The sequence below is a fragment of the Marmota marmota genome, unplaced genomic scaffold, assembly GCF_001458135.2.
Source record: "Marmota marmota marmota unplaced genomic scaffold, marMar, whole genome shotgun sequence".
Taxonomy (NCBI): Eukaryota; Metazoa; Chordata; class Mammalia; order Rodentia; family Sciuridae; genus Marmota; species Marmota marmota.
Window position 1 is genome coordinate 550,331 of NW_026000174.1, and position 12,999 is coordinate 563,329.

The following is a 12,999-nucleotide window of genomic DNA, read 5'->3' on the forward strand; positions in this document are numbered from 1 at the left end:
TTTATGTGTGTTTGGCTCTGTGTCTTTATTCTGTACCATTGGTCTTCATGTCTGTTTTGGTGCTAATACCATGCTGTTTTTCTTACTATAGCTCTGTCTGTAGTATAATTTAAGATCTGGTATTGTGAAGTCTTTTGCTTCAATATTCTCACTGAGGATTGCTTTGGCAATTCTAGAACTCTTATTTTTCCAAATGAATTTCATGATTGCTTTTTCTATTTCTGTGAAGATCATCAATGGAATTTTAATAGGAATTTCAGTAAATCTGTATAGTGCTTTTGGTAGTATGGCCATTTTAATAATTTAATTTTGCCTATCCAAGAACATGGGGGATCTTTACATCTTCTAAGGTCTTCTTCAATTTATTGATTTAGTGTTCTGTAGTTTTCATTGTAGAGGATTTCACCTCTTTTGTTAGCTTTATTCCCACATATTTTCTTTTTTTTCAAGACCATTGTGAATGGGGTAGCTTCTCTAATTTCTCTTTTAGGATACATCACTGATGTGTAGGAACACAATTGTTTTATGGGTGCTAATTTTATATCCTACTTTGCTGAATTCTTGTATGAGTTCTGAAAGTTTTCTGGTGGAGTTTTTTGGGTCTTCTAACTATAGAATTGTGTCATCAAAAAATACAGATAGTTTGAGTTCTTCTTTTCTTATTCTTATCCCTTTAATTTCTTTCTTCTGTTTAATTGTTCTGGCTAGAGTTTCAAGGAAAATGTTCAAGAGAAGTGGTGAAAGAAAGCATCCTTATCTTATTCCAGTTGTTAGAAGGAATGCTTTCAGTTTTTCTCCATTTAGAATAATGTTGGCTTTCAGTTTAACATATATAACTCTTACAATATTGAGGTATTTTCCTGTTATCCCTAATTTTTCAAACACGAATGAATGCTGTATTTTATGAAATACTTTTTCTGCTTCTATTGAGATAATCATGTGATTCTTTTCTTTAAGTCTATTGATATGATGTATTATGTTTTTTGAGTTATGTATGTTGAACCAACCTTGTATCCCTGGGATGAACCCTCCTCGATCATGATGCATCATCTTTTAAATATGTTTTTATATGTGATTTGCCAATATTTTTATTAAGAATGTTTGCATCTCTGTTCATCAGGGATATTGTTCTGAAATTTTCTTTCCTTGACCCATAGTTATCTTCAAAATTTTTATTTTGAGACATGGTCTTGCAAAATTGCCATGGCTGGCCACAGACTAGGCAATCCTCCTGCCTCAGCCCACCCACTTGCTGATATTACAGATGTGCACCCCAATACACAGCTTGTCATTTATTTTTTTTCTAAATTATTTTGAGTTGTTTTCTCAGTAGCTGCCCTGGAAAATACAAATAATATCTATTTTATAGCAATCTAGTTCAAAACAATACCAACTTACTTTTAATGTTATTCAAAATATTTGCCCCTGTAGAACACTCTCCCATCTTTTTGCCATTATTGTCACATGTTGCACTTGTATACTTCTGTGTGGCCACCAACCTAGATTCATAATTATTAATTTTGCAATTTTTCTTTCAAATCAGACAGAAAAAAGTTTGAAGTTGAAAGTGCATCTGAACTGTGTTTTATTGAACTGGTTGTTGTCTTTCCAAGTGCTCTTTATGTTTTCACATGGATGTGAGTCACTGGTGTCCTTTCTTTTCCGACTGAACCACTCCCTTGACATTGTTGAAGACAAGTGTACTAGCACTACAATATCTTAGCTTCCCAATTATTCTGAAACGTTTATTTTTCTTTCATTTCTGATAGATAATTTTGCCAAAAATATAATTCTTGTTTCACAGTAATTTCTTACAGCACTTTAAATATGAGAGTCCTTTGTTTTCTGACTTTCTTTCTTTTTTCCCTGACTTTCATAGTTTCTGATAACAAGCCAGCTCTCAAAGGTTTTGAGAATTCCCCTGTTCAGCATGGTCTACTTTTCTCTAGTTTCTTTCAAGACATTCTTCTTTAGCATCAGCACTTTTACTAAAATGAATGTCTGTAGACCTACTGACATCCTAATTTGAAATTGTTAAACTTCTTACATGTGCACATTAGTGTTTTTCTTCAAATTTGGAGAGTCTTTGGTTACATCTTTCTCAATATTACATTGTTTCTTTCTCTTTATCCTGTCTTTCTAGGATTACTATTATGTATCTATTGATGTACTTGAGGGTGTCCCCCAACCTCTTAGGTTCTGATAATTTTTTCATTAGTTTTTTGGTTCCTTGAACTGGTTGATTACAATAGAATGATTTTCAAGTTAATGATTCTTTCTTTGGCTGACTCAGATCTGCTGTTGAATTCTTTTAATTAATATTTGAGTTTAGGTTCTTTGTTCTTTTTGTTTTGTTTTGTTTGTTTGTTTTTTGCTTTGTTTTGGTACTGGAGATTGAACCCAGGGCACTTTGCCACTGAGCTCCAACCCCAGCCCATTTTTATTTTTATTTTAAGACATGATCTCACTAAGTTACTGAGTCTGGCCTCAAACTGCAATCCTACTGCCTCAGCCTCTTGAGTCGCTGGGTTTAAAGCTATGTACCACTATGCTAAGATTTTAATTGTTTTTGTTAACTCTGAAATTTTTGTTTCCTCCTAATAATCTTTATCTATTGGTAATTTCTATTTAGTGAGACTCATTCTCATACTTTTCTTTTGTTCTTTGGATAGTGTTTATTTGAGTTCACTGCATATATTTAAAAGAGCTGTTAACAACTGTCTAGAAAGTCTAACAGCTGAGCTCCCTTAGTGTTTATATTTGTTGTTTTTCCTCAACCTTTTTTTTTTAAAGGATTATGAATGTACAGGTAAAAGTAGTCAAAAAACTACTCAAAAATTACTATCAAAATAACTACTAGCAACATATGATGTGCCATATGTTGTGCAAGACCTTTCTTAATCCTTAAAGACCTCTACAAATAGATATAATTAGTTTTCTGTGATATAGAGAAAAACAGGTTGTGGAAAGTAATGTGTGAAAATTAACATCAACAGTCAATGGCAAGGCCAGGAGTTAAACAAAAGTCCATTGTGATCATTACCCCACAGTTTCCATAAATAAATAAATAATAGAGAAATATTTTGAATTAATATTAGGAGAGTTTCAGTGTACTAGTAAGGAAATATTTTTCCACATTTTTTATTGGTGCATTATAGTTGTACATATGGTGGGATTTGTTGTTACATATTAGTACAAGTACATAATATAATAATAGTACAAGTACAAAATATAATTTGTCCAATATAGGGAAATATTTTTAAAGAAGTTTCAAGTGTTTCTAAAATTTTTGTTGAGGCTTGTGCAGCAGGTGTGCTAAGAAATTGGTAGAATATCAGTTTTAGAAGAAAGAATGGTGTCCCAGAGTAAGTCTAGAACATTGTCCTGGTTTCAGGTAAAGTAAGGCCCTGGACAAGGGAGTCAGGGATCTAAACATGGACATTCAAGGAGGTGATGAACTCTGGTTTAATTTTAATTTTTAAAATTTGTTCTAATTCATTATGCATGACAGTAAAATGCAACTTGACACATCATATATAAATAGAGTATAAGATCTCATTTTTCTGGTTGTTCATGATATAGAATCACACTGGTCATGTAGTTGTATATTCATATAGGCTAATAATGTCCAATTAATTCTGATATCTTTCCTAACCTCAAGCCCTCTTCCCTACCTTTATTCCCCTCTGTCTAATCCAAAGTACCTCTATTCTTCCCTAGAACCCCTCTGACTTATTGTGAATTAGCATCTGCATAACAGAGAAAACATTTGGCCTTTGGTTCTTTGGGATTGGCTTATTTCACTTATAGTGAAATAATATGATAGTCTCCAGCTCCATCCATTTACTGGCAATGAATTTCTTCTTTAAGGCTGAGTAATATTCCATTGTGCATATATATATAACTTTTTGTTTTTCATCCATTAACCTGTTGAAGGGCACCTAAGTTGCTTCCATAGTTTAGCTATTGTGAGTGGAGCTGCTATAAAGTTTGATGTAGCTGTATCACTGTAATATGCTGATTTTAACTCCTTTGGGTATAAACTTAGGAGTGGAACAATTGGGTCAGATGTTTAACTTTGTTTTGCTCAACTCACAGGCTTTGGATATTCATTCCTTGGTTCTTCTAAATTTCCTTTTGAGTATCTAACTCTATTACACACTTCAGTGTAGTCACATTTGCTGTTATTTCCAAATGGTACCAAGGAGGTACTAATTTACCATGAGATCTATTATTCAGGGACAACCAGGTGGCTATCATTATAGTTTAACTTAATCTACTTACTTGATATTCTCTTCTCCATCACAAGTTTAGTGTTAATCCTCTTGGGATATATTGATATGGGCAAAATACTAGCAACATATTAATATATATATAATATGCTATATATATTAATATATATATATATATATATATATATATATATATATATAGCATATTAAAATATTTCTCACAAAATGGCAGAATTTGAGAATAAGAGTGACAGATAGGCTTGTAAGAAATCTGGCTGCATAAAGAACAGGTTAGAAGTAGGGTCTAAGTCAATGAGTATCTATTCTTACAATCCACTTTGAGCACATCTATAGTTATAAATGTTATTAATTCTTGACCTACTCATTGTAAGCACAAATATAATGGTTCTCAAATACATTAAAATATGGATGTCTATGTAGCTGAGTGGTAGAGAGCTGGTTTAGAATGTGTGAAGTCCTGGGTTCAAAAGTCAATGCCCCTCAAAATATACCAATGCCCATACTTTCATATACGTTAATTTAACATCTCTGTGTCTGGGGCTTACATATAGTTATTTTTAAAAATCTATTGGTTTATGCTAGAAGTACTGACATATGCTTTAGCAATATAGAACCTATTCTGTTAGGTATGATTTAAAAATGAGATAGATATTGAGCACAATGAATTAAATATCTCGAACTAAGTAAGACTGGCAAAGCACTAGGAAATTGATGTAAAACATTTGTTTCTCATAAAATTCAATAATGTAAAATTGTACTATTGTGCAAATAAATTCCATAGAAATTACTCTAATCGATACCACAATATGTATTTATATGCCTTTTCATTATTTTGAAGGTGTATCATTGTGGCAATCAGGTGCATACTGATCACTATTGTAAAAAGTGAAGAACCTTCTCACATGAGATCCATCTGAACAAAGATGAAAAAAATCTTTCCCTAAACTACTTACAATTTGAGCAGTTGTGACCCATGAAACTTAAAAGCACTGAAGAGAGAAAATAATGCTTTCATATTCAAGCAAGCAAAAAGGAAAATTCATTTCTTTGCTAAAAGTTTGATTGATAATAAGGAAAATTTCCCATCAGCTATATGTTAATATCTTGTCAAAGATAAATGTGCAAAACAAAAACAATAACATAAATTGTGAATATTTATTAAGTGTGAATAAATGAAAAAAAGAGTAATTTAAGTGTCACCTTTAATGATGTGTATCATAGAATATATGGGAGGAGCATTTCATGAAATTGTTATTAAAATAGCAAACAAATTAAGAAATAAATAAAAGAAAATTATTAAAAATGCATGGATATTGTGAATTTTAAAATATTTATATCATACACTTAAATATAAACAGTAAATTAGCACTGATCTGTTTTTTTTTTTTTTTTTTTTTTTTTTTTTTTTAGTGTCTGAATAGATTTTAATGATATAGTTTTTCTCTTAACAAAAGCTGACCTAGCTACCACCACTATGGAGTGCCAAATTTAATACCAAATTTAATGCCAAATTTAATGCCAAATTAATAAATAACCATCAGTTTCTTACAATACATTATTCTCTGGGAGGAGATCAGGGACCAGTCACCCATCTGGTACATTAATTATGCTGGATTAAAATCACTTTAAAAAAATACAACAATTATTTTCACCAAAATAGATGCATTGTCTTTATACTTATATATTTGTTTGACAGTAATGCTCTCTGACATCATCACCTATCACCCATGGGCCAATGGAATGCTTCATTTATTGTTATATCATTTCTTCCAATGTTGCTTCTGATAGCAAGACTGATTTCCTAGCAAAAAGCAATTTACAAATATTCTATTTAGTATGAAATTCACTGGTCTTATTATACACTACATCCTTTAAGAGCAATTGGTCTAATAAAATAGTGGGGTGACTACTGCAGTCTCATTGTTACACTGAGGGGGAGAAAACCTTGTGGAGAGTTGGAAGTCTCTTCTTACAGAGGCAATATAAGCTTTGAATTACTAGCCAAAATATCCCATATGCTAGAAGCAAGGTGAATGTGGGAATAGATTCTTTCACAATTATTTCTTATAACATAATTTCATAATTTGTTTCCTTTCACATAATTTTGAAATCTAGTTTCTGAGTAGTATTTTTCCAAAGTAGAATAATTGTTTCCATCATGATGCTTAAAATATTGTAATGAATTGGAAGTTAAATTGAAGGACATTCTAGGTATTTTATGCCACTGAGTGTGTGTGTGTGTGTGTGTGTGTGTGTATAAAATGTATGTGTATACATATACATATACCCATATACGTATGTGCATATATATAAACACACACACATACACATGGAAGCAGGGTGCTGCACTGATGTAATTGATAGATTCTGAATATATATCTGGGAATATATACTAATTCATAGTAGTGCAAGAAGGACTATGCATGAAATTTAAAGTACCCTTTGGGGATTTCTTAGCATTTGTATTTTCAATTTAATCGAAGACCACAGTAACCAAAGAAAGACAAAATCTCTTTAAATTTAAAGTTTCTAAGAAAGTCTGGGTCATTGACTAGGTAAAGAGTTTTAGCCAGCAGACGTGCTCAGTGAGGGCAAAAAGAATATCCTATGGGTAGAATTCTATGGGAAGAATTATAAACCATGATTATGGCTTATAATTTGATAAGAAAGAAGGTCTGCATCAGCCATACATATTTATTCCCCTATCCTTTATTTGTATATTTGTACTATTACATAATTATCATATATATATAATTATATATATAATTAGTGTATATATTATATTTAGTATACATGAATTTTATACATTAAATAAAATATTTTTCATACATTTTTATGTAGGAATGAGTAGTGATATTTATTCTTACAATTTGCTTTTTAGCATGAAGAATATTCAGTATGGATTATGATAGAACCTGAGAGTTTATTTAACATTTCCTGGACAGGGATAGTGTAGCTGTTTATCAGAAGTGAATACCATTGGTTTAGGTAATTTTCTTTTTTCTATATTGGGAAGAAAATGAGAGATCTTTGTAAAATAAAAAAAAAAACAAGGCTATTTATAGCTGCTATGTCAAACTTAACCATATATAGAAGGAGCCATGTGTATCGATGCTGTACAGCAAAGTGGGAACTGAGCAGGTTATCTCCCAGCCCTCCAACATCCCAGTGCATTCCTCATCCTGATGCTGATCTGGGACTCTGTAAACCACATTTCTCCTTCATTACTTGATCCCTGACAGACACTGCCCATAGTCTAAAAGAGAATAAGATACTCTTTACCCTAAGGGCAGTAGAATCCAGCCTCTAGCTTTTTATCAGAACTCCCAGAATCAGCATTATTCGTCCCTCTCAGTTTCAACATGCGTTAGGATCTATGTCCCCCTTAGAAATCTGTGATCTAGGTGTGTGGAGCATTGCTAAATGTTTGAGAGCATCAGTACTGGTTGATTAGAGCCATTGACTCAGAGGTCCCTGCCCTGTAAAGGTCCCTGTCCTTCTCTAATACCAATTGGTAGCATGAGGTATCACTACTAACTAAATAGTGTCCTTTTCTCAAAAACTTGAGTCCAGGTGTGTGAAGCCATTCCCTAAGCTACTGGATTCTAATATCTCTTATTATTTTCTTTCTATCCCTAGCTCTAGGGGAAGTGCTTCTTCCTCTATTTCCTATCCCTCTCTTCTTTCACATTCCCCTTAAATTTATAACATGGATTTAACCTATTGTTTATATTATATTGTTTCCATTGAAATAAATGGTGTAGTTTCTCTCATTGAATCCCATTACAGAATATACATGAGCACACACATACACATGTTTCATTTTTGGTAAAACCAATGAAAATAAAGAATTTCTTGACTTATAAAATATGAGAAAATGTAACTTTTCTTTAGAATTAAAAAAATTACTGAGTAATTAGAGTATACTTTCAAGACATATTTCAGTATCAGAAATAATTGATGCACATTTGATTTCATATATTTTCCAGATGAAATTATATAGTCACATATCCAAGTTGCTTAAACATATCTGTAAGTTTTCCAATAATAGAATCACATATCACATTTTAAATTAAAATAAAAAAGCATTTCTGAGTGTCAGCATTTCAAGTATTCCATAGCCACTTGTGTAGGCATAAGTTATTGTCTTTCTTACTTACATTGTACCTTGAAGATATATCTCCCAGTCCTCCAACATCCAAGTGCTTTCCTTATCCTGATGCTGATCTAGGACCCTGCAAACCACATTTCTCCTTAGAGTATACTATATATAATATTTTATATATGTATTATATATATATATATTCCCTTGAAGAAAAAAATATATATATATATATATGATTTGCTTGACTACTTCCACCTTGCCACAAAATCAAGGCAATTCTAGCATCATTCATTGTAACTAAGAAAGGGAAAATTAATATTTTTTAGGGTTCAAATTTGCTTCTGCTTGGGAGATAAAAATGTAAGAGAATATCATTCCTAATTCAATAAGAAATATGATAATTTTAAAAAATTTTGCTTCATCAGAGAACTAAAGTCACAACCAGGCAAACTCTATTCCAATAGGAGACAAGGCAAGATGAGGTGACATAGGACATTTTAACTGGTTCTAACTTTGGTAGAGCATGGAAGGAAAAAGTAAAAACCATAAAACTGGAATATGAAAGAATGAATTAATTAAGCTGTAGGGGCTTATGGAATAGTTTAGAACTCTGGAGAATCCAACACAGAGGGGAAGCACACACTTATTTACCAGCTCTTTTCCTCTGGCCTCTCCTGGATGCTTTCCTGGGAGGCAGAAGGAAGACATAAGAACAAAGCATCCTTTGGGCTTGGGGAAAAGTCAGACACTCTAACAGAACTATAAGTGGAATCTGAAATACAAGGGAAGGAGGAAAACAACAGAAGAGGAGGAAGAGAGGCAGAAAGAGAAAAAAAGGAGAAGGAGAAGCAGCAAAAAGAAGGAGAAAAGAAAGGGACTAAAGGAAGGAAAGGATAGAGATGGGAATTCTATGAAAAAATAGTGGCTGGTAAAATTGCCAAATCAGTTGGTTGTGGTGGTGCATGACTATAGTCCCAGCTACTCTGGAAGCTGAGGTAGGAAGATCTCAAGTTTGAGGACAGCTATGGCAATTTGGCAAAACCCTGTCTCAAAATAAAAAGTTATAAAAAGAGCTAGTGGTGTTGGTAAAGCACCCCTGATTTTAACCCCAGTAACACTTAATAAAGATTTTTTGTCCCTCAAAAATTAATAAAAGAGAACAAACTATAGATATCAAAATTTCAGAGACAAGGAAGAAGAGAAGAATGAGAAGTAGAAGAAAGAAAAGCTTAAGCAATAGCAGAATAGCAAATAGGTCTATTGTGGAAATGAGCTCGAGTCACAACATAATATCTAATAAAAAAGAAATGGGCAAAATCCGGGCGGGGATTAACCAAGAAGAAATAAAACAATTAGTAAATAAATAACAATGTGTTCTATGTAGTCCCAATAGTGTTGCTAATTACAAAATGTTCTTAACACTCCAACTAAAAAGCAGAGATGATTTGATTGTTTTTTTTTTTTTAATTCAAAGATCCAACTGCATGGATCCACATGAAAAGAAAAATAGAAAGATATACCATGCCTAAAGATAACTGGTGTTGCTAAATTAATATTTATATAGACTTTAGAACCAGGAAAAAATGGATAAGAAACAGGTCTATTCATTAAGAAGGTGAAACTTTTTTTTTTTTGGTAGAAAAACCCAACTGTTTTATTTGTATTTATTAACACAGACTTTACTTCTGATGCTACATGTGTGAGTTTTCTTCCACACCAAAGAATTCTTCAATTCTCTGTGGACACCGGCTGAAGAAGGTGAAACTTTCTAAAGGTATATAGATATAATAATGGAAACCTAAAATATATAAGGAAAAACTGGGGCAACTGATATGACAAAATAGACATATTTATAATTATCACTTGAGGTTTCATGCCAATACTCTTTCTCTTTACTAATAAAATTAGTAGACCAAAAATTCATAATTACATGTAAGATTAGATTAACACTATCAAGCAATTTGATATAATTGACATTCGTAAAAAACTCCACCTAGGGTCGTAGAATATGTGTCTATTTTTATGTACACAGGGAATATTCAATAAGATAGGTCATTTTTAAGAATTACAAAATAAATTTAAAGGTATTAAAATAATAGAAATGTTATTTGTCTACAACAGAATCAAACTGAAAATTAATAGCAGAAATATCACTATAATATTCCTAGATATTTAGAAATTAACACACTTCTAAAGGAGCCTTGAATGGAAAAGAAATAGAGATATTTATAAATATTGTGAACTGAATAATATTTTTGTAAACAGTCAAGTTTTTGGTATATAAACAGAACAGTGTATGAAATGCATTTATAATATTGAACAATCTTATTAGGAAAAAAGATATAAAATCTATGATATAATCTTCTACTTAAGGAACTAGTAAAAGAGATAATTGTATGGTAAGTAGAAGATGCAAAATAATAAAGTCGCTGTAACAAAAGAAAAAGAAGAAACAATAAGCCAAACAAGCAAACAACAAAAAATAAAATCAATTAGATCTAAAGCTTTCCATTAGAAAAAGACCAATAATATTGATAAAGTTCTGATTAGATTGGTTATGGAAAGTCAAAGAACACAGATGTTACCAATATCATGAAAGAAAAGAAAACGTTGCCTCAGAACCTATTGAGATTAGGGATAAGATGTCAATAACATATAATATCTTCTGCTAATAACTTGACAATTTATACAAAGTCAGAATAATTCCATGAAAATCACAAACTACTAAAGTTAATTCAAGAAGAAATAGATACTTCAATAACCTGAATATATTAAAACAATTAAGTTTTACATTCGAAATCTTTCCGTAAGGAAAACTCCTTAATCAAGTAAAATATTACTTGATTAATGAATTCTATAAAACATTTACAAAAGAACTATTGTCGATTCAACAGAAACTCTCCCTCCAAATAAAAGAGGAAGGAATTGTCATTTTATGTGCTCAGAATGACCTTGAAACCAATACTTGGCAGGTCTTTGTGTGAAAAGGAAAATAAACATTGCAAGAGCAGAACTTAAGTAAATCAAATAAATACCTTAATAAAAATGGAAATTTAATAAATGATCTCCTTAAGAAATTGCATTTGAAAGTAGAAAATTCTTGCTAACCACATATGATCATTATAGGCTAGGTTCATTTGACAATGGGTGACATGTACTGATGTTACAACAAAGAAAGAGAAAGGATATTTCATTAGTATGTAGATAAATAAACTATAGGAATTCAGGGAAATTCTAGTCCTGATGACTTGAGGTAAAATTGTGAAGTTTACAGGCAAAAGAATGAACAATCTGCTTGTCTCATGAGGAGAAATAAAGCCATATTATACAGAAATATCTCACCTCCGATTGAGGTCAAGAAAGTCCAGTTAAATTCCCCATTTAACCTTGTACTGGCTTTGAAACTCACAGCTCACAGTCACTTTTCCTCTAAGTTTTTTTTTTTTTTTTTTTTCCATTACTGAGGATCAATTCCAGGGTCTTGTTCATGTGAGGCAAATGATCTACCATGGAGCTATGTTCCCAATGCCTTTATATTTTATTTTGAAACAGAGTGTAAGATTTTCAGGTTCCCCTTGAATTGGCAATCCTGTCTCAGCTTTGTTATCATATATGTTCACATCTTCCCTTGGCTTAATTTCTGCATTGTAAAAACAAATTATTGTATAAGATTATCTAATATTAACTAGGAAAACAAGGTATTTCTTAAATGCAGCTTTTCTTCTCAATTTGAAGTTTGAAAGTTCTTACCACTGTATCTTCCTGCACAATCCCCCTAGCTTACCATGGTCCATTTACACAAACCTATCCATCCCTCCTTGAACTTCGTTGTTTCAATTTCAGAGGTTTTGTACTTGCTTTTTCTGCATCAGTATTTGGTTTAATTTCAAACCACAAAATTTTGTGAAGTACAAATCCCAGGTTTCAAATTCTTCAGGAAATTATTTTTCTATCCACATCTTGGAAACTGAAAGTTTTGTAATTAATTCATCCTGGATTTTGTTTTTCTACTACATTCATTCATCAATCATGCAGACTTTCAGAGCCTTGAATTTATGTAAGCAAGTTGATCCTAGCCTTGTGTGGGCCCAAGTAATTCATTTCTGCTATGTCAAGGGCAGAAATTCTATATGTTAGGTTACTAAGTCTAAAATCCTAACAGCCAAGGTTAGGGATAAACCAGTTTCTGAGTTTGATGCTTCTGTTTTCCATTTCTTTTTCTTTCTGGAATCTGATTGGTCTTGATGTTTTGAGAGATAACTATGCATATAAAATAAAATTGACTATTTATCTGCATTTTCATCTGTTTGTCTCATGGGAAATTTCAGATTCTCCTAGTCTAGTATCTTGCTAGAACAGAAAACCGTGCATCAACATTATCACTGCCCAAACAAAATAAAAGTCCATTTTAAAATAATGGGGAAGATTTTCTTACACATAAATCAAATGTCTTCCTCAGAGCTCATGACAGAAAGAGAGGATGCTGAGGATGGCCTAACTGAGGGCACAAAGTGACTACAACCCAGTGACAGCTTTCCTCTGTGCCTGCCTCCCTCATCCTGAGCTTTAAAACTGGTGCTGAGTTATCCTACTGAAGGAAAAGGTAAAGGACAACCCCTAGGAAGAAAGGAGGAGGGGGAG

General features: G+C 32.2%; 1 protein-coding gene across 1 annotated transcript in view; it reads right to left on the bottom strand.

Annotated features, from left to right (window-relative positions):
• Tyr (tyrosinase) overlaps positions 1-12,999 on the bottom strand; it is a 99,314-nt gene that overhangs the window by 45,255 nt on the left and 41,060 nt on the right. The gene's annotated exons all lie outside the window — the stretch shown is intronic.